Source organism: Amphibalanus amphitrite, unplaced genomic scaffold, assembly GCF_019059575.1.
Source record: "Amphibalanus amphitrite isolate SeventyFive unplaced genomic scaffold, NRLGWU_Aamphi_draft 000464F_arrow, whole genome shotgun sequence".
Taxonomy (NCBI): Eukaryota; Metazoa; Arthropoda; class Thecostraca; order Balanomorpha; family Balanidae; genus Amphibalanus; species Amphibalanus amphitrite.
Window position 1 is genome coordinate 238,205 of NW_024881958.1, and position 14,030 is coordinate 252,234.

The following is a 14,030-nucleotide window of genomic DNA, read 5'->3' on the forward strand; positions in this document are numbered from 1 at the left end:
GTTCGCGAGGAAAAAACCTAAGGGGGCGTACCCCCCCCCCCCCCTCCAGCACGGCGCGGATCAATGGGAGACAGTTGAAATGCTCTTCTTCTGAACGAAAACAACCTCAACCATCGGGATGCAGGTAAATATGACACATTTAATCGGTAAATGTCACTCGTGATGTGACCACTTTTATGTTACTGAGGTCATCTCAGGTCATGAAAGGTCTCCAGTAGATTTTGGACAATAACTTTTGATAGAGATAGGGTGAATAGGTCAAAAACGCCCCCATTAAGCGCGAAACCTTCTGACACTCAACCCAACACAGATTACTCAAACCTTTGGGCACCATCATGTAGCTCATTCTTTTTACTACGCTTTGAGACCAAGAAAAGACACCTGCGTGTGGTATTTAACCCCCCAAAAAGGTTTTCGCATACCCTTACAAAAGGGCGTTTTGCCCCACACCCTGGGTAATACGCCCACACCCATGTGCAAAGCGCCCCCACCCCATCCAGCAACAGAAAATGATGAACATGGCAGAACTTGACGTCATTCTGACGTCATTTGTGGTCAGCCTATCATAGCCTTTGGAATAAAATTTTGTTGCAATGTGTAAAATGGATGCCCGGAGGAGTCCTGAAAGTTTGGTGACGATATCTGCAGTCGTTTAGGATATATCAGCAAAAAAGGACGGGGAGAGGCCTTTTCGGCACCCACCTACAGGGGCCAGGGCGCTACCCTGCACTCTCACCACCGTGCAAAACGCCCCCCTATCAGAAAACTGGGGGCGTCTTGCCCCATGCATCGAGTAGGCGTCTTTCCCCATCCACTCCATTTCCGGTCAACAAAATATTGACAAAAAACGCGCCACTAACGCCGTAGCATAATAAATTCAACAGAATGGCAATAAAACGCAGTTTTTAGTGATGTGCACAATAGCAAATTTTGTGATATAAAGAGGGCATCAAAATCTTAGGAATCTTCTGTAAAAACAACAAAAACAACACCCAAAACCAACATCAGCACCTACCCACGCTGCTCCTCAAGACGCAGAACCGGAAATAGAGACCTACGTAAACAAGCAGCTGACTGTTCTGAAAGAGAGGATAAAACACCTATCCGTCGATAAGAAATACGATTTTTTTTAGGGGAGGCGTTTAACCCAGGGGTGCGTTTTCCCCACAGTTACCCTATGGTAGAGCAATGAAACACCCTATATAATTATTTTCCTTCTCGAAAGTATGGATCGACTAATATGCAATATGACCTTTACCGGTTAGGTTATGACCTTTACCTTAGGTCAAATTCTCAAATGCCCTTTTAATGTCAAATTCTAGTTCATTTGACTTGTCTGTCTCGAAAAATGGAACACGATGCTGGTTGAACTAATCTCATGCAGGTCTGAGCAAAATGTAAACGTCCTCCGCGAAAACGTATATTTTGAGGCTAAAACGTTTACCTTAGGTCAAATCTGAGATAATCAATAAGAGAGAGCATAAAAAAGAGCTATCGAATATGCGCTTTGCTGCGGCGCTGTAGTTCAATCTCTTTCTGAATCCTGACTTATGCGCCGCTTTGTCAAAAAATGTCAACATCGGCGAAATTTGATTTTCGGTTGTCGCTGGTGACCTGACCTTCGACCAGTTCGACCTAGCCTTAAAATGATCTAAGTAGTTTTGTAATAGTTTTTGACGCTCTTTCGAACGCCGCCTACTGCGTGTCTCGACGTGGCCCACAAGCTGAGTTAGAAGTGGGTGTTCGAACACCCCCAGCAGGTTCAATAAAAAAACGCTTACGCTGGGGGCGGCACCCCACTGCTAGGCGCTGTCGGCATCGCAATAATGGGCGGCACAGCGCTGAGGGGCGCAACTTGTATTGAGGGGTGGCATTGTACGGTGAAGGGGCAGCGTCGCGTTGAGGGGCGGTATCGCAACGAGGGTGGCACTTACAAGGCTGCCTAATAAGGAACGCTTCGCTTGGCACATCCAAGCCCAGCTCGGCGCCGCCTAGCTGCTGCATCTTGAAAAGGGCCCTTGGTGTCGATGAGAAAGCCCCATTGTCAAAAAATTGCCTAGCGTCAGTGGTTTCGGGGGGGGGGCGACCGAAGTATCCAATTCAGTTTCGCGTCAGTGACTACTGGAGGGCGTCAACGACCTCGGATAGGGCGAATGTGATCTTCAGAAGGGCACCGGGTGCTCTAGAGGGGTGCAATGATTGGATGGGGTCACTGCTGCCTTCAGTAGGGCATCGGACGCTCTGGAGGGGCGCCATTGATCTCGGATGGTCCGACTGGGATTTTCAGAGGAGCATCAGTGGTTTCAGAGGGGCGCCATTGATCAAGGATGGGCCGACTGAAGCCCCGGTTCAGGTGAGCGCCAGTGGCTCTTGAGGGGCGCCAGCGACCTCGGATTGATGGGGCGACTGTGATCTTTAGAACGGCGTTGAGGGGCGCCATTGGGCATGGATGGGGCCACTGTTGCCTTCAGCAGGGCGCCGCAGGGAGGCTCTGGAGGGGCTTGAGCTTGGGTGGGCCGACTGTAGTCTCCAGGGGCGTTGTCTCGGATGGGGCGAATGTGATTTTCAGAGGGGTGCCGGGTAGTCTAGAAGGGCGCCATTGGTTTCAGAGGGCTGCCATCGATCTTAAGATGGGGCAGCTGTAACCTTCGTTTAGATGGGCGTGATCTTCAGAAGCGCGCCGGACGCTCTGGAGGGGCGTCATTGGGCTTGAATGGGGCGACTTTAGTCTCAAGCGGGACGACTTCAGTCTCAAGGGGGTGGGGCGCTAGTGGCTCTTGAGGGTGCTATTGATCTCGGATAGGGCGACTGTGATCTTGAGAAGAATGCGGGTGCTTTAGAGGGGCGCCAGTGGTTTCAGGGATCGATCTTGGATGGGTCGATTGGGGCAGCTGTGAACTTCAGAGGGGCGCCGGGTGCTCTAGAGGGGCGCCATCAAGCTTTAATGGGGCGACTGTTCCGTTTAGGTGGGTGCCAGCGGCTCTTCAGGGGCGCCATCGACCCTGGAGGTTCGGAATATTCTGGTTTCCGGAGGGGCGCCCTTCAACATTTGGGGGCTCAGGTCGTATTTGGGGGTGCCCTGGAGATTATTTAGGTGTCCAGGCACCCCCAAAGAGATATTGAGTTCGATCCCTGCCTGCACATCACTTTTTAATTCATGTTCTCTCTGTAAAACGGCATCAGCCTAGTCGGCGCTAATTGGGGCGCCATTTGGGCGGCTGGGCGGAAAGGGGGGGCCATGGCCCCCATGGCCCCCCCCCTGTCTACGCCACTGCCCGTCGTGTTTATGAAAAATGCTCAGCTCCATTTGGGAAGACCCTCGTTTAACGTTTACTGATGAACACTCTAAAGCACAAAAACTATATTGGGGATGGGCGATTCAGATATTGATTACGAACAAAAAGTGGCTCGAAGAACACCTGCCTGGATGACGTTTTCTCAGAAGCTCGTGACAGCCGGGTGCTTGCGTGACTTCTTTCTGGGAAGCGGCGCGATGTGCAGGCAGCCGGGTCATTGGACCGTCTTACTTGCGCCGTCTGTTGTGTGGTCGATAGCAGGGCGAGCCGCTCGAGCGCCGCTGTGAGCCGCACACCCGTCACAGATACCGGGATGACATGTCACTGACCTCACCACACAGCACAGCGACCTCAGGGGCCACCAGGACCCAGCACAGCAGCAGCGGCCACTCGGTGGCGAAAGGAAAAGGAAACGTGATGATTCAGGCAGAACAGCAACTACTGCACGGTTATTGACAGCCTTCATCAGAAACCAAGACGATCCAACATGTTTTAGGGTCCATGTGTCAAACGACTACCATTATCCCACAAGATACTGATAATGTTTCGCGGAGACAAACAAGATTTTTAGGCTAATGGCCGAATAGGAGGACATTAAAACTAGAACATCAAAGAGAAAGACAATGTGACAGCAATGTCGCCTTACACACCATTGCCGATGTCATTAAAAAATGAATAAACTATTTAAAGCCCGCTTGAGGGCGAAATATGGAGGTTTGTTGGGATAACTTTCGAAGGGCACTCACAAACAAGGCTAACAAATAATAATGAGTCAGCACGTATGAATCATAACCTTTCAGGTCACATCCATATTGCAGACCTCAAAGAAAATGCTGGTTTGAAAATAACAAATGTAAATAACATGCACCGCATGCCAGTATCAAACACTGCGGGAGCTCCCCTAAATGGGTTATATATCGGTATCATTGCGAGTCCTGTGCAGTTCGGCAATGGCCGGACTATTTTACGGTCTGCCGAGCCTCCACTCCGTGGAAAATCAATGGAGACCAAAGCGCAGGAAATACGCCCGGGGATTGCTCTTTATTTGGTCCTCATACAACGCAAATGGAGTCTGATGGCCCAGTCTCTTTCTATTTGATGTTGTTGATGGCTGCGCCGTGGTTTTTCAGATGTCTTCTAGAGACAGTATCATTAGATTAATGCTTGGCGTGACGAATGGCCGTAGATCAGCGTGGTTCTGTGAGAAATATTTCACAAACGTTAAGAATTTTAGCTGCTGCTGCGTGCGATGAATGATGACCATACTGAGGCGAATCGGTGCGAGCCGCAACAGACTTTCTGATAATGGTTTCCGGGTGTCTTTAGCTGAGCCAAACCACTGCTGAATATTGCAGTTTTATGGATGCTTGCATATAACTCAGATCCCGATTTATGGAGGACACCACTTGCAAAGAATTGTGACAAAAACCGCAGTTTACCTGCGGAACAGGAAGGTAGAAAGGTATTTGATAAATCTACATGGCATGGACGCATGTCCATTATATGTGACGCGATACAATTCGTATGACGCCACTCCAATGTTTCTTCCAAATATTCTAAGATAAAGTGCTTTCAACGATTTTAGGTCTGCATTACATACCCCTCATTTTTATCTCTTCCTCTCTCTCTCTCTCTCTCTCTCTCTCTCTCTCTCTCTCTCTCTCTCTCTCTCTCTCTCTCTCTCTCTCTCTCTCTCTCTCTCTCTCTCTCTCTCTCTCTCTCTCTCTCTCTCTCTCTCTCTCTCTCTCTCTCTCTCCCTCCCCCCTTTTCTTCCGTCGTTTATGATAAATGTACGATGTGTACCTATCTAAGTATTGATAATTTATAAACCGACTGCCGACTGGTGAAATATCGCTCATGTCGCCATTGAAAGTGTGCTCAATGTTATATTTTCCAAGTGCGTGTGGTGGCACGTTAGTGTGCCATGAGCTACCGTACTTTTGCGCAATACAAACGTAGTTATACATACACCGCCGGAAACCACGGCGCCAAATGGTGCTTGACATAGGCTTTGACCACCGACCTGACATTGATCTCGGCTTTAAAGCCCACCCTAATGGAGACTCGCGTGTTTCATGTCGCGTCGCTGCTGGTACCGCTGGCGGCCGCCCGGCTGCGAAGCACCCCATTCAAACCATCAGGGTCAGTGATGAGTGAGTGAGTGACATTAGGGCACCTCATAGCTCGCCGGGTCACTGCAGGCCTGTATGACTACTGTAATCGGAGGCCGGCGCCGCGGCGCGGACCCACTCGCGTTGATGACGGTTCCGGCGGCGGCACGTGCGCCGACAATCATCACCCCCCCCCCCCCCGACCCCCTCGTTGACGTGCCGGCCAGATTTGTAGCCGCGTGGTTTAGCACGCCGCACCGGTGATCCGTCCACAGGCTGGGGAATGTGCAGCTTTAATGTGGGGTCGATGGCGGCCCGGCCTGCAGAAGGCCCGGCTGACACGCACAGCGGCCGTCACCGGCGCCGTCCCGGCCACATCAGACCGGCCGGAGCCGCGTCCTCCAATGGTGTCCCTGGACCGGAGCAGTGTAGCTAAACATATATGTAGAGTGGGTCACTCGGATGGCATACTGTGACATCAGCGAGGTAAGTTGTGACTGGGCGCGACCTCCGGAAAATCGAATGCGCTTGATGACACCTCAGAGATCTCCGCATTATGTGTGTTCGCACTCAGTTGTCGTACAACCAGAATTGAAATCAAGGCTATATCAAACATTGACTGACAACTAAAAAAAGTATCGATTCGCTTGGTACTTCTCTTTACCTATCATGTGAAACCACCACACATCACATGTGCAGATAGTTGCTGCTAGCAAATACTCATAGCTGTTTTAGTTAGCCTTTTCCGTCATTCTGTGGCTGGTGTCATGCGGTCGTCACTCCACTAACATTCATTTCGGAGCCATCTGGCTTCTCGGAGTCGCAGCAGCTGGGTGCATGCAAACGAGCCGCTACTCATAAATGATGGCGTGGCGAGGCCGCGGCGCTGGTAATGACGCCATCCCAAGGGTAAGACATTTTATTTGATACCGCATTATCTTATAAACTTAACGATTAATGCGAAAACTTGCCACGCCTCATTTGGCAGGCCTAAAACTCGGGCATCGCAAGTAAAGGATCTGGTCTATATTTCACAGCACTTTGTCTGATGTTTCAGAAGTGCCCTCGGCCCCGTTTCCACGATGCTTGGGTGGAGCATCTATTCGTAATGCATGCGCCAAGTTTAGACCGCGCTGAAGGATCACAAGCATGCTAACAGACGTGTTACGATCTTAGCCTCAATTATGTGTTCGCTGGTGTTCACTAAGAAAGGTTGAATACATCAGCTGGGTGTATTTTTGCTTCATCAATAGCAAGCAAATGAGCAATATGGACATGGCACAGACACACCCCAGAGCGAGCTGAGGTCCCAAACAAAGCTTGCAAGTATGCACATACTAAAATGACACCCAAGTCCCAAATGTCCATGCGCCGCTTAGAGAGCGGACACAAAACCGTCACACGACACTGCCGACCTCCTCAGCAAACGAACATACATTCGAGGCCCCATCACACTCAGCCGCGACAACTGCCATTGCCCGACTGCCCTCCGCCGGCGTAGCCCCACTCGACCTCGCCTCACAGTCACGTGGTCTGCGGCCGACCAATCACCTTGCGTGCCCGCGCCACACAGCCCCAGTCCAGCGGGGTATGCTGTGCCGCCATACAGCTGCCGCGCGGCGGCCCGTTAGGCGGCACGGGCGGACATCGATAGCAGCGCCTCTATCGGTCACTAGGGAAAGCTGGGCTGTAGGCGACGAAATACCGGCTGAGTTGTCACACGTTGAATAGGTTTATAGACATCCGTCTTGTGAAAAAGTTGAACTTTTGCCTTCAATATTTCTACAGGCAATTTTAGAAGTGTCTTCACATAGATTACAACACCGTTAAGATTATTGTATTCACTTCAAGCCTTCCCTATTGTTCTTGATGATGCGGGAACTATTTCTAATTAGTGTTTCTATTTTTAAAAAGAACATACCTATTGTGCAAACGATGAAAAAAACATAGATGGAAGATTTTAAATGCAATTTTCTCTAGCAATTAATGGTAAATTATCTACAGATCAAGGAAAAGATGCATGCTAACTGATGATTTAAAGTTCTTGGGGCCAGTTGTTTTCTTCTTTTCTTACGTCGCCCCAATGACCGCGAATACACTTGTGATAACGCCTATCGCGGGAGCGCAGCCGGTCCCTGGGTTGAAGCACTTCACGTAAGACACATTATAGATACAGGTAAGCAAATCTCAACAAAGTCAGCAAGCGCCATCCACCCCAATGACACAACAAAAATGCACCACAGGATCCCGTGTTACCTGTCTCGCAAATGGTCAGCTATTCAGCTCTGAATAAGGCCCTCAGTTCGTGTCAGTGTTCTATAAATACAAACACGGGTAGGTCTAAGAGACAAATCACGGAAGCACATGTGTAGTTCCGTGATGGTCAACATCACAGTAACGCAGGTTTCAATCCAATGTCTCTTGATCTCGGTAGTCTATGAATTGTTACGCTGGCTGTTTGATCGGTGGTATGGATAATTGAGGATACAACGCTTCTCACTGCTCAGTCTCAGTCGCCATCCACCTGTTGGGATCCCATTATGATTGCCCACCGATCCACGCTGTTGAATGTTTAGCCGGTGCGCCGTTCCAGCCTCTGAGCAGGCCGCGGCGCGCGCTGCCAGTCGGTCGTCTCCGATCGGGGATGGGGGTGTGATCGGGCCATTGCCCTAACGGCCCTGCGGGATTGGCGGCGGGTGCGCGACACCTGAGACCCAATGGACTGACGACGCCCTAACAGGCAGCCGGGCCCGGTCCCGGCCTCCCACCCGAGCCTCGCTCACTAAATCGGCGGCACCTTACCGACCATACTGCGGTCGTTAGGGTCACATCTGCATTTTTATGGGCTCAGGTAATGGGATGGAAGTTGAATCTGCCTACACCGGGAGAAGTTAGCCTCAATAGACGGCTCTGTTCGATGTAAAAACCACTTGAGTTACGTAATAATAGACACCTGAGAAGGCCGCTACCATGGCAAAGTGAGACTGAGACAAGCCTGCATCTTGTTGCACTAATTGATCCATTTAATTTACTCAATTATTCTATTCATAATTGGACCCAGATGAAGGGGACAATAAATGTTATTTATTACCAGCATGATGAAGTGTGTACTATTTTTAGTTTTTAGTGACTATCCGTCATGCAAACTGCAGAATATTTAAAGTGTCGAGAGGCTCCTAGTTATTTAATTAAATGCTAGCGGTGCTGACGTGGGAAAGTCGAGCAGACGGGCATGAACTCGCCATTGAAAACAGGAGGTCGCAGCTCACCCTGTGCATCGTGACAAAGATTAATCGAGCCGCACCGCTGGCGTCTGAACTTGGCCTATAATGAGCGTCGTACCTTCCAAACAGCTTAGCAAACACCATCATCCAATCAGCCATCGACTCGGATCTTGGCGAAGGTAAGCAATGCCAGCTAAGTGACCGAAGTCACGCTTTATTTGACCGTCTTCAAACTGACCCATCCATCATTGCGGAGCTGATTTCAGCAGCAACAGGACGCCGACGATGACCAATGGCCGTTCTGCAGTCTGACAGCACGGACAGCCCAGTAAACACCACAGACTAACGGCCGGCCTCGTCATCGACCCGTTCGCGCCAATGGACTCTAATGGGCAGAGGGGGTACTGATCGGTTGGGCGAGGCATGGGAGCGCGTGACAGACGTGCATACCGCACGCCGATCGCGGCGCTGCGAACGGCCTATCCTATCTGCCTATCTGCCTATCTGCGAACGCTGCGAATCCGAGCTATGTCGATATCGATGAAGGTATTTGGTCTGTCCGGTGATTCGAGCGTCAAAAGGTGGCACTTCAGCCACAGTGTAGCAAACATGATGAATAAGTGACCACAAACAGTAACTGCTTGTAATACAGATTGAAAACGTACGATGTGTCGATAAATCACCAGCAGTCCTTAGGCATTTGATAATTTATAGCGACCTTCAGTATAATCTGACTATATTCTACTGTGTGCCAATAACTACTTAGGTACTGAATGAATTCATGGGTAGGATGGACATTGGGCATCTTGAAGTTTTACCATCGACTGTCGGTCGCTGCCCAGCCCTGAAAATGAGAAATTCTTCAACTTACATATCCAGACTTCGAACACGGTGTCGAATATCGCCATCTCGTCTTTAGTCTGGAATTATTTCCCGTCTGTAGACAGCTCGCTCTGACGGACGGCTGCCGCCGCAGTTGAGGGGTTGAGACGGTTCGTGACGAGCCGGGACTTTTTGTGAGCGCCGCGGGGCATCAGCGGGCTGGTTTAGTTGACCCGCATCGATTGCTGTCAGTCTAAAAACGCGCTGATGGATGCTGAAGGCGGTCGGCCTGAAGGCCTGCGGCGGGAGGCCCGGCGCCCCAGTCCAGTGTGCTCGGTAGCCGCACAAATGCTCAGCGGTCGGCAGAAACCGATACTGGGGTCTGGAAGAAACAATCGTCAATCGTCGCTCAACTCTCTAAGAATATTTTGATTGTTTCGACTCTTTCATAATTATGTAGAATAATTTATTTCAATGGAAATAGTTATTTGATGTTTGTTTTTCTTCGACTTTACTCAATCGTATGCACACAAATTTGATTCAGGGATGATCTCTTGCAGAAGTATACGCTGTCGGGATAAGTTCGATAGTGGTTGATGGATGCGTTTTCGTGTATATTGATCGGCAGTCCCACCCCTCAAGTTAGATCAAACCATTACCCGTCGCTGGTGGCAGAGCGTGGATTTCGAAGTCGGAATCCGCCGGCGACATTGTCGCTGCCGTCATTACTCTGGAGGTCAGAAGGGAATTATCCTGACCGAACACCGGATTCTCAGAACGACACGGCATTTGGTACAGTGCGTCCGGCTGCTGGTCGATTGACGGCGCTGCTAACACAGATAGAGGGGCCTTCGAGGTGCAGTTCCGCAAGGTGCCAAATGCATCTGCTGTTTACATGTGTGCATTTTATGCATTATTGTATTTTATAAATGCCGGTTACCTAACCCTGTACACTAGCTGCTGATGGCCTTCTCCACCAACCACTTGCTGGGGGGGGGGGGGGATGGAGGACGCTATGTGACCCCCGTCTACTACTTTTGCAATGCATGTATGTCTCCTTTATCTATTTGTTCTCAATCTTTTTTTTTTTGTATTGGGAAGCATGCCAAGCTGTGAAAACACGCCTCCGATCGCGCCCTGAGAAGCGGTACCAGTGCTGTGTCTCCGGCTATCTGCGCGCCCGTTTGTTGCTCTCATCCTTATCGCCGCTGCGGAGCCGGGCCGGCGCGCGCTCAGACGGCGCGTGCCGGCGGAGTCGGCGGCGGATCCCGTTCCATTAGGGAGCCGCCGCGTCGCGGGCAATGGCGAGACATTAGTGCTGGGCACAGAAATACCGGACCGGTGACAGTGGCACACCAGAGCGCGGCCCGCTCCCCGGCAGCCGGCGGCACGAGGCCATAGGGGTAAATGAGCAGCGGCAGCGCTGCTGGATAAACCACACAGAAACGCTGAAAACGTACGCGTTTGTTGAGAAGAATGGGCTGTTGGCTGTAAGCGTGACATTTAGAGAAATTGTACCCAAATACAAAAATTTAACTCGATGATGTGTATGTTCGAAACGTGATACGGATATGTTCTGTAGGGAACGGATGTGTTCTGTAGCAACCCACACGGCCTGACTGGTCGTGTTACGCACTGACCCAGCTTCACCACCTTCTCATGACCATTCCATTATTCTGCGGGTCCGCGGAGGCTGCGGTGGCCTTCGCGAGGCCTCCGTCCGTCCACGGCGGAAGGCCGGTCCGTCCACGGCGGAAGGCTCGTCTCTGTCCAGGACGGAACAGATCCATCGGCCACGTCCGGACCGCGGGCTGGGAGCGGTCCGCCAGCCGTCTGGTGCTGGTGACGAGCTGGACACGGACTGGTGGCGGCAGCGGGCTGGGGAGCTGAGAGCTGCAGCTGAGCCATTGGGGAGCTGGGGAGCTGAGGAGATGGAGAGCTGGGAGCTGGGGAACTGAGGAGCTAAGGAGCTGAGGAGCTGATGAACTGTGGCTGTGGGACTGACACGATCTGTTTTCTTCATGAGGTCACACTCGCATTACTTTCATGAATTAGCTAGTGGTTCTATTACCTCGAGATTAACTAGCCATCACTCTGTCTAATTCATTCTCATGGAACTGCTCTCTTGGCGCGATCCTTTTAGGGAGAACTGTGTCTAGATATCAGTCTAGATATTACCGTGGAACTGCGTGTTGCTGTCTGCCGCCCGTCCTGCGGGTCTCTCGGTGTCTTACTGGTCTCTCGGAACACCCCGGCCCCCGGGGAGGTCGGGACGCCGACTCTCGCCCCGTCACGACCATTAGGTGGGCGACTCATCAAGACGGCGCCCCCGGGGAGGCACCTCCAGGCGCCGCTCGGCCGTCCAGAGGAACTCAGTGACGTCACAGGTGTCTTCTCGGGGGAGGTGACCGGCTGTCTCGGCACTGCGGACACTGCGCACGACGCAAAGGGTCAGCTGATGCTGTACCGGAATGTATTACAGATGACCTTCTGGCAAAGGTAGCCGGAGTTACCATAGCCCTAGGCTACTTGTCACAATTCAGACATGCTCTTGTTGCGGAGTCATAACGAGAAGCCTGTGGAAGCGAAAGTCTTGTTGTTTTCCTTTTTTATGTCGGCATATCCTCTCAATTACTGAATCGTTTCTTTTTTATTGAATTTGCATAACTTTAACTGGTGTTTGGTTTGTTTTTGTTTTCCGAAAGACTGAAACTGAAGACATTATTATATCGCTTCCTGACTATTTGACCTTCAAGAGTCCATTAGCTTAGGAAATGGGTGAGCAAAAACAATGTGTCAAATTTATGGCTACAAAGGTAAAACATGAAATATGTACAGTGTACTCCAAAACTTTTTAAGCTTGTTAACCCGCGCCCTGCTGGGGGTCCTGGATTTCCACGCCCTGCTGGGGGGGGGGGGTGTTTGAACACCCCCCCCTTGTAACTCGGCTCCTGGGCTACGTAGCGATACGCGGAAGGCGGCGTTCGAAAGAGCGTCAAAAATAATGACGAAATCACTTCGGTCAATTTTTTGGTCAGGTCAAAGGCCAGGTCACCAGAGGTCATTGAAGGCAAAATTTCGCCAATTTCCAGGTCGAATGTCGAAAATTTCCAAGAAGCCAACCCATAACTCGGGAACCAATAGAGCTACAGCGCCGCGGAAAAGCGCATTCGATAGCCCTATTAACGCCCTTTCTGAGTAATTCTCTCAGATTTGACCTAACGTCAACGGTTTTGCCTGCAGGGGGCAAAAACTGCAAAAATAGCCGATTTTTTTCGAAAACAGTTTTTCTGCAATAACTTTTGACCCAAGCCTTGTACAAGCTTACTTTTACCGGCATCGTGTTCCTCTCGTCAAGACGCATCGAACGAACTATAACTTGACCTTGAAAGGTCAACTTGAAAATTTGACCTCAGGTCAAGGTCATGACCTGACCGGAAAGGGTCATGTTGCATATCAGTCGATCCGTATCGTCGAGCTGAACACATCTAAGGCGTTTTCATCGCTCTAGCATGCCTCTATCAAAAGTTATTTGCGAAAAACTGTTAGATACCATTCGTGACCTAAGATGACCTCAGGGCATAAACAAGGGTCACGGACACCATTTTCAAGTTCAGTGTGTCTAAACCACTTGTAATTCGGTGTTTGGGAGTGTTTATAATGTCTTTCATCCAAAAGAGGCGCATTTCAATTTTCTCCCATTGACTTATAATGGGGAGGTCGCAAAATTGACCTGACCTTAGGTCATCGATATCAAAATTCTGAGATATACATTTTGTACATGCTATTGCTCTTAGCAATCGCTGAAAGTTTCAAAGCGATCGGTCACTCGGTGTAGCTATGACAGACATTGAAAGTTTTTATGAGGTGAGGTCACTTCAAGTGACCTGGTGACCTGACCTTGAATGACCTTGGTCTGAAATTTTCACAACATGTGTAGAATTGATGTATGATAAGGTGTACCAAAAACGGCGGCGCTCCGCGCCGCCGTTTTTGAGATATTCGCGAAAAACCACAAGGGGGGTGTTCAAACACCCCCCCCCCCCCCAGCAGGGCGCGGGTTAAAAGATCAATCACATTTCACATCCGCCAGTCTAACTATAGGTTTGCTTTGAGCATAGCCACAGCTAGCTGTAGGTAATGCCATTGTGTTCGGCGAGCTTTGTTTGTCTGACACCTTATGCTGTTACGAGTAACAACACTGATCTCTACTGGAGTCTCATTATGATGTTTACTAAAATAATTATATTTATTTGCATACTTTTTAATGTTATGTCAGGATAAGTGAAACATTTGAAACATCCTCAATCAGTGAAGCGGCGGCTGTATACCCAATATACGTGGCTTGAGGGGAGGGAGGGGGGCGTCATCCGCCCCGTTTTGGACGGGCACACTTTGATGTGATAAAATTGATGCCCTGTCACAGCGCTAAGGACATTTATTGCAAATAATGATGGGAGGAGAACAAACTCTGACGGAATATCATGGGCTCTGGCTTGTTAGCTCTTGTGTATAGCAAAATATTTCACAGGTCACGAACAACCAATGTGCACGCCACCGTCAAGTCGTCTCCCTTC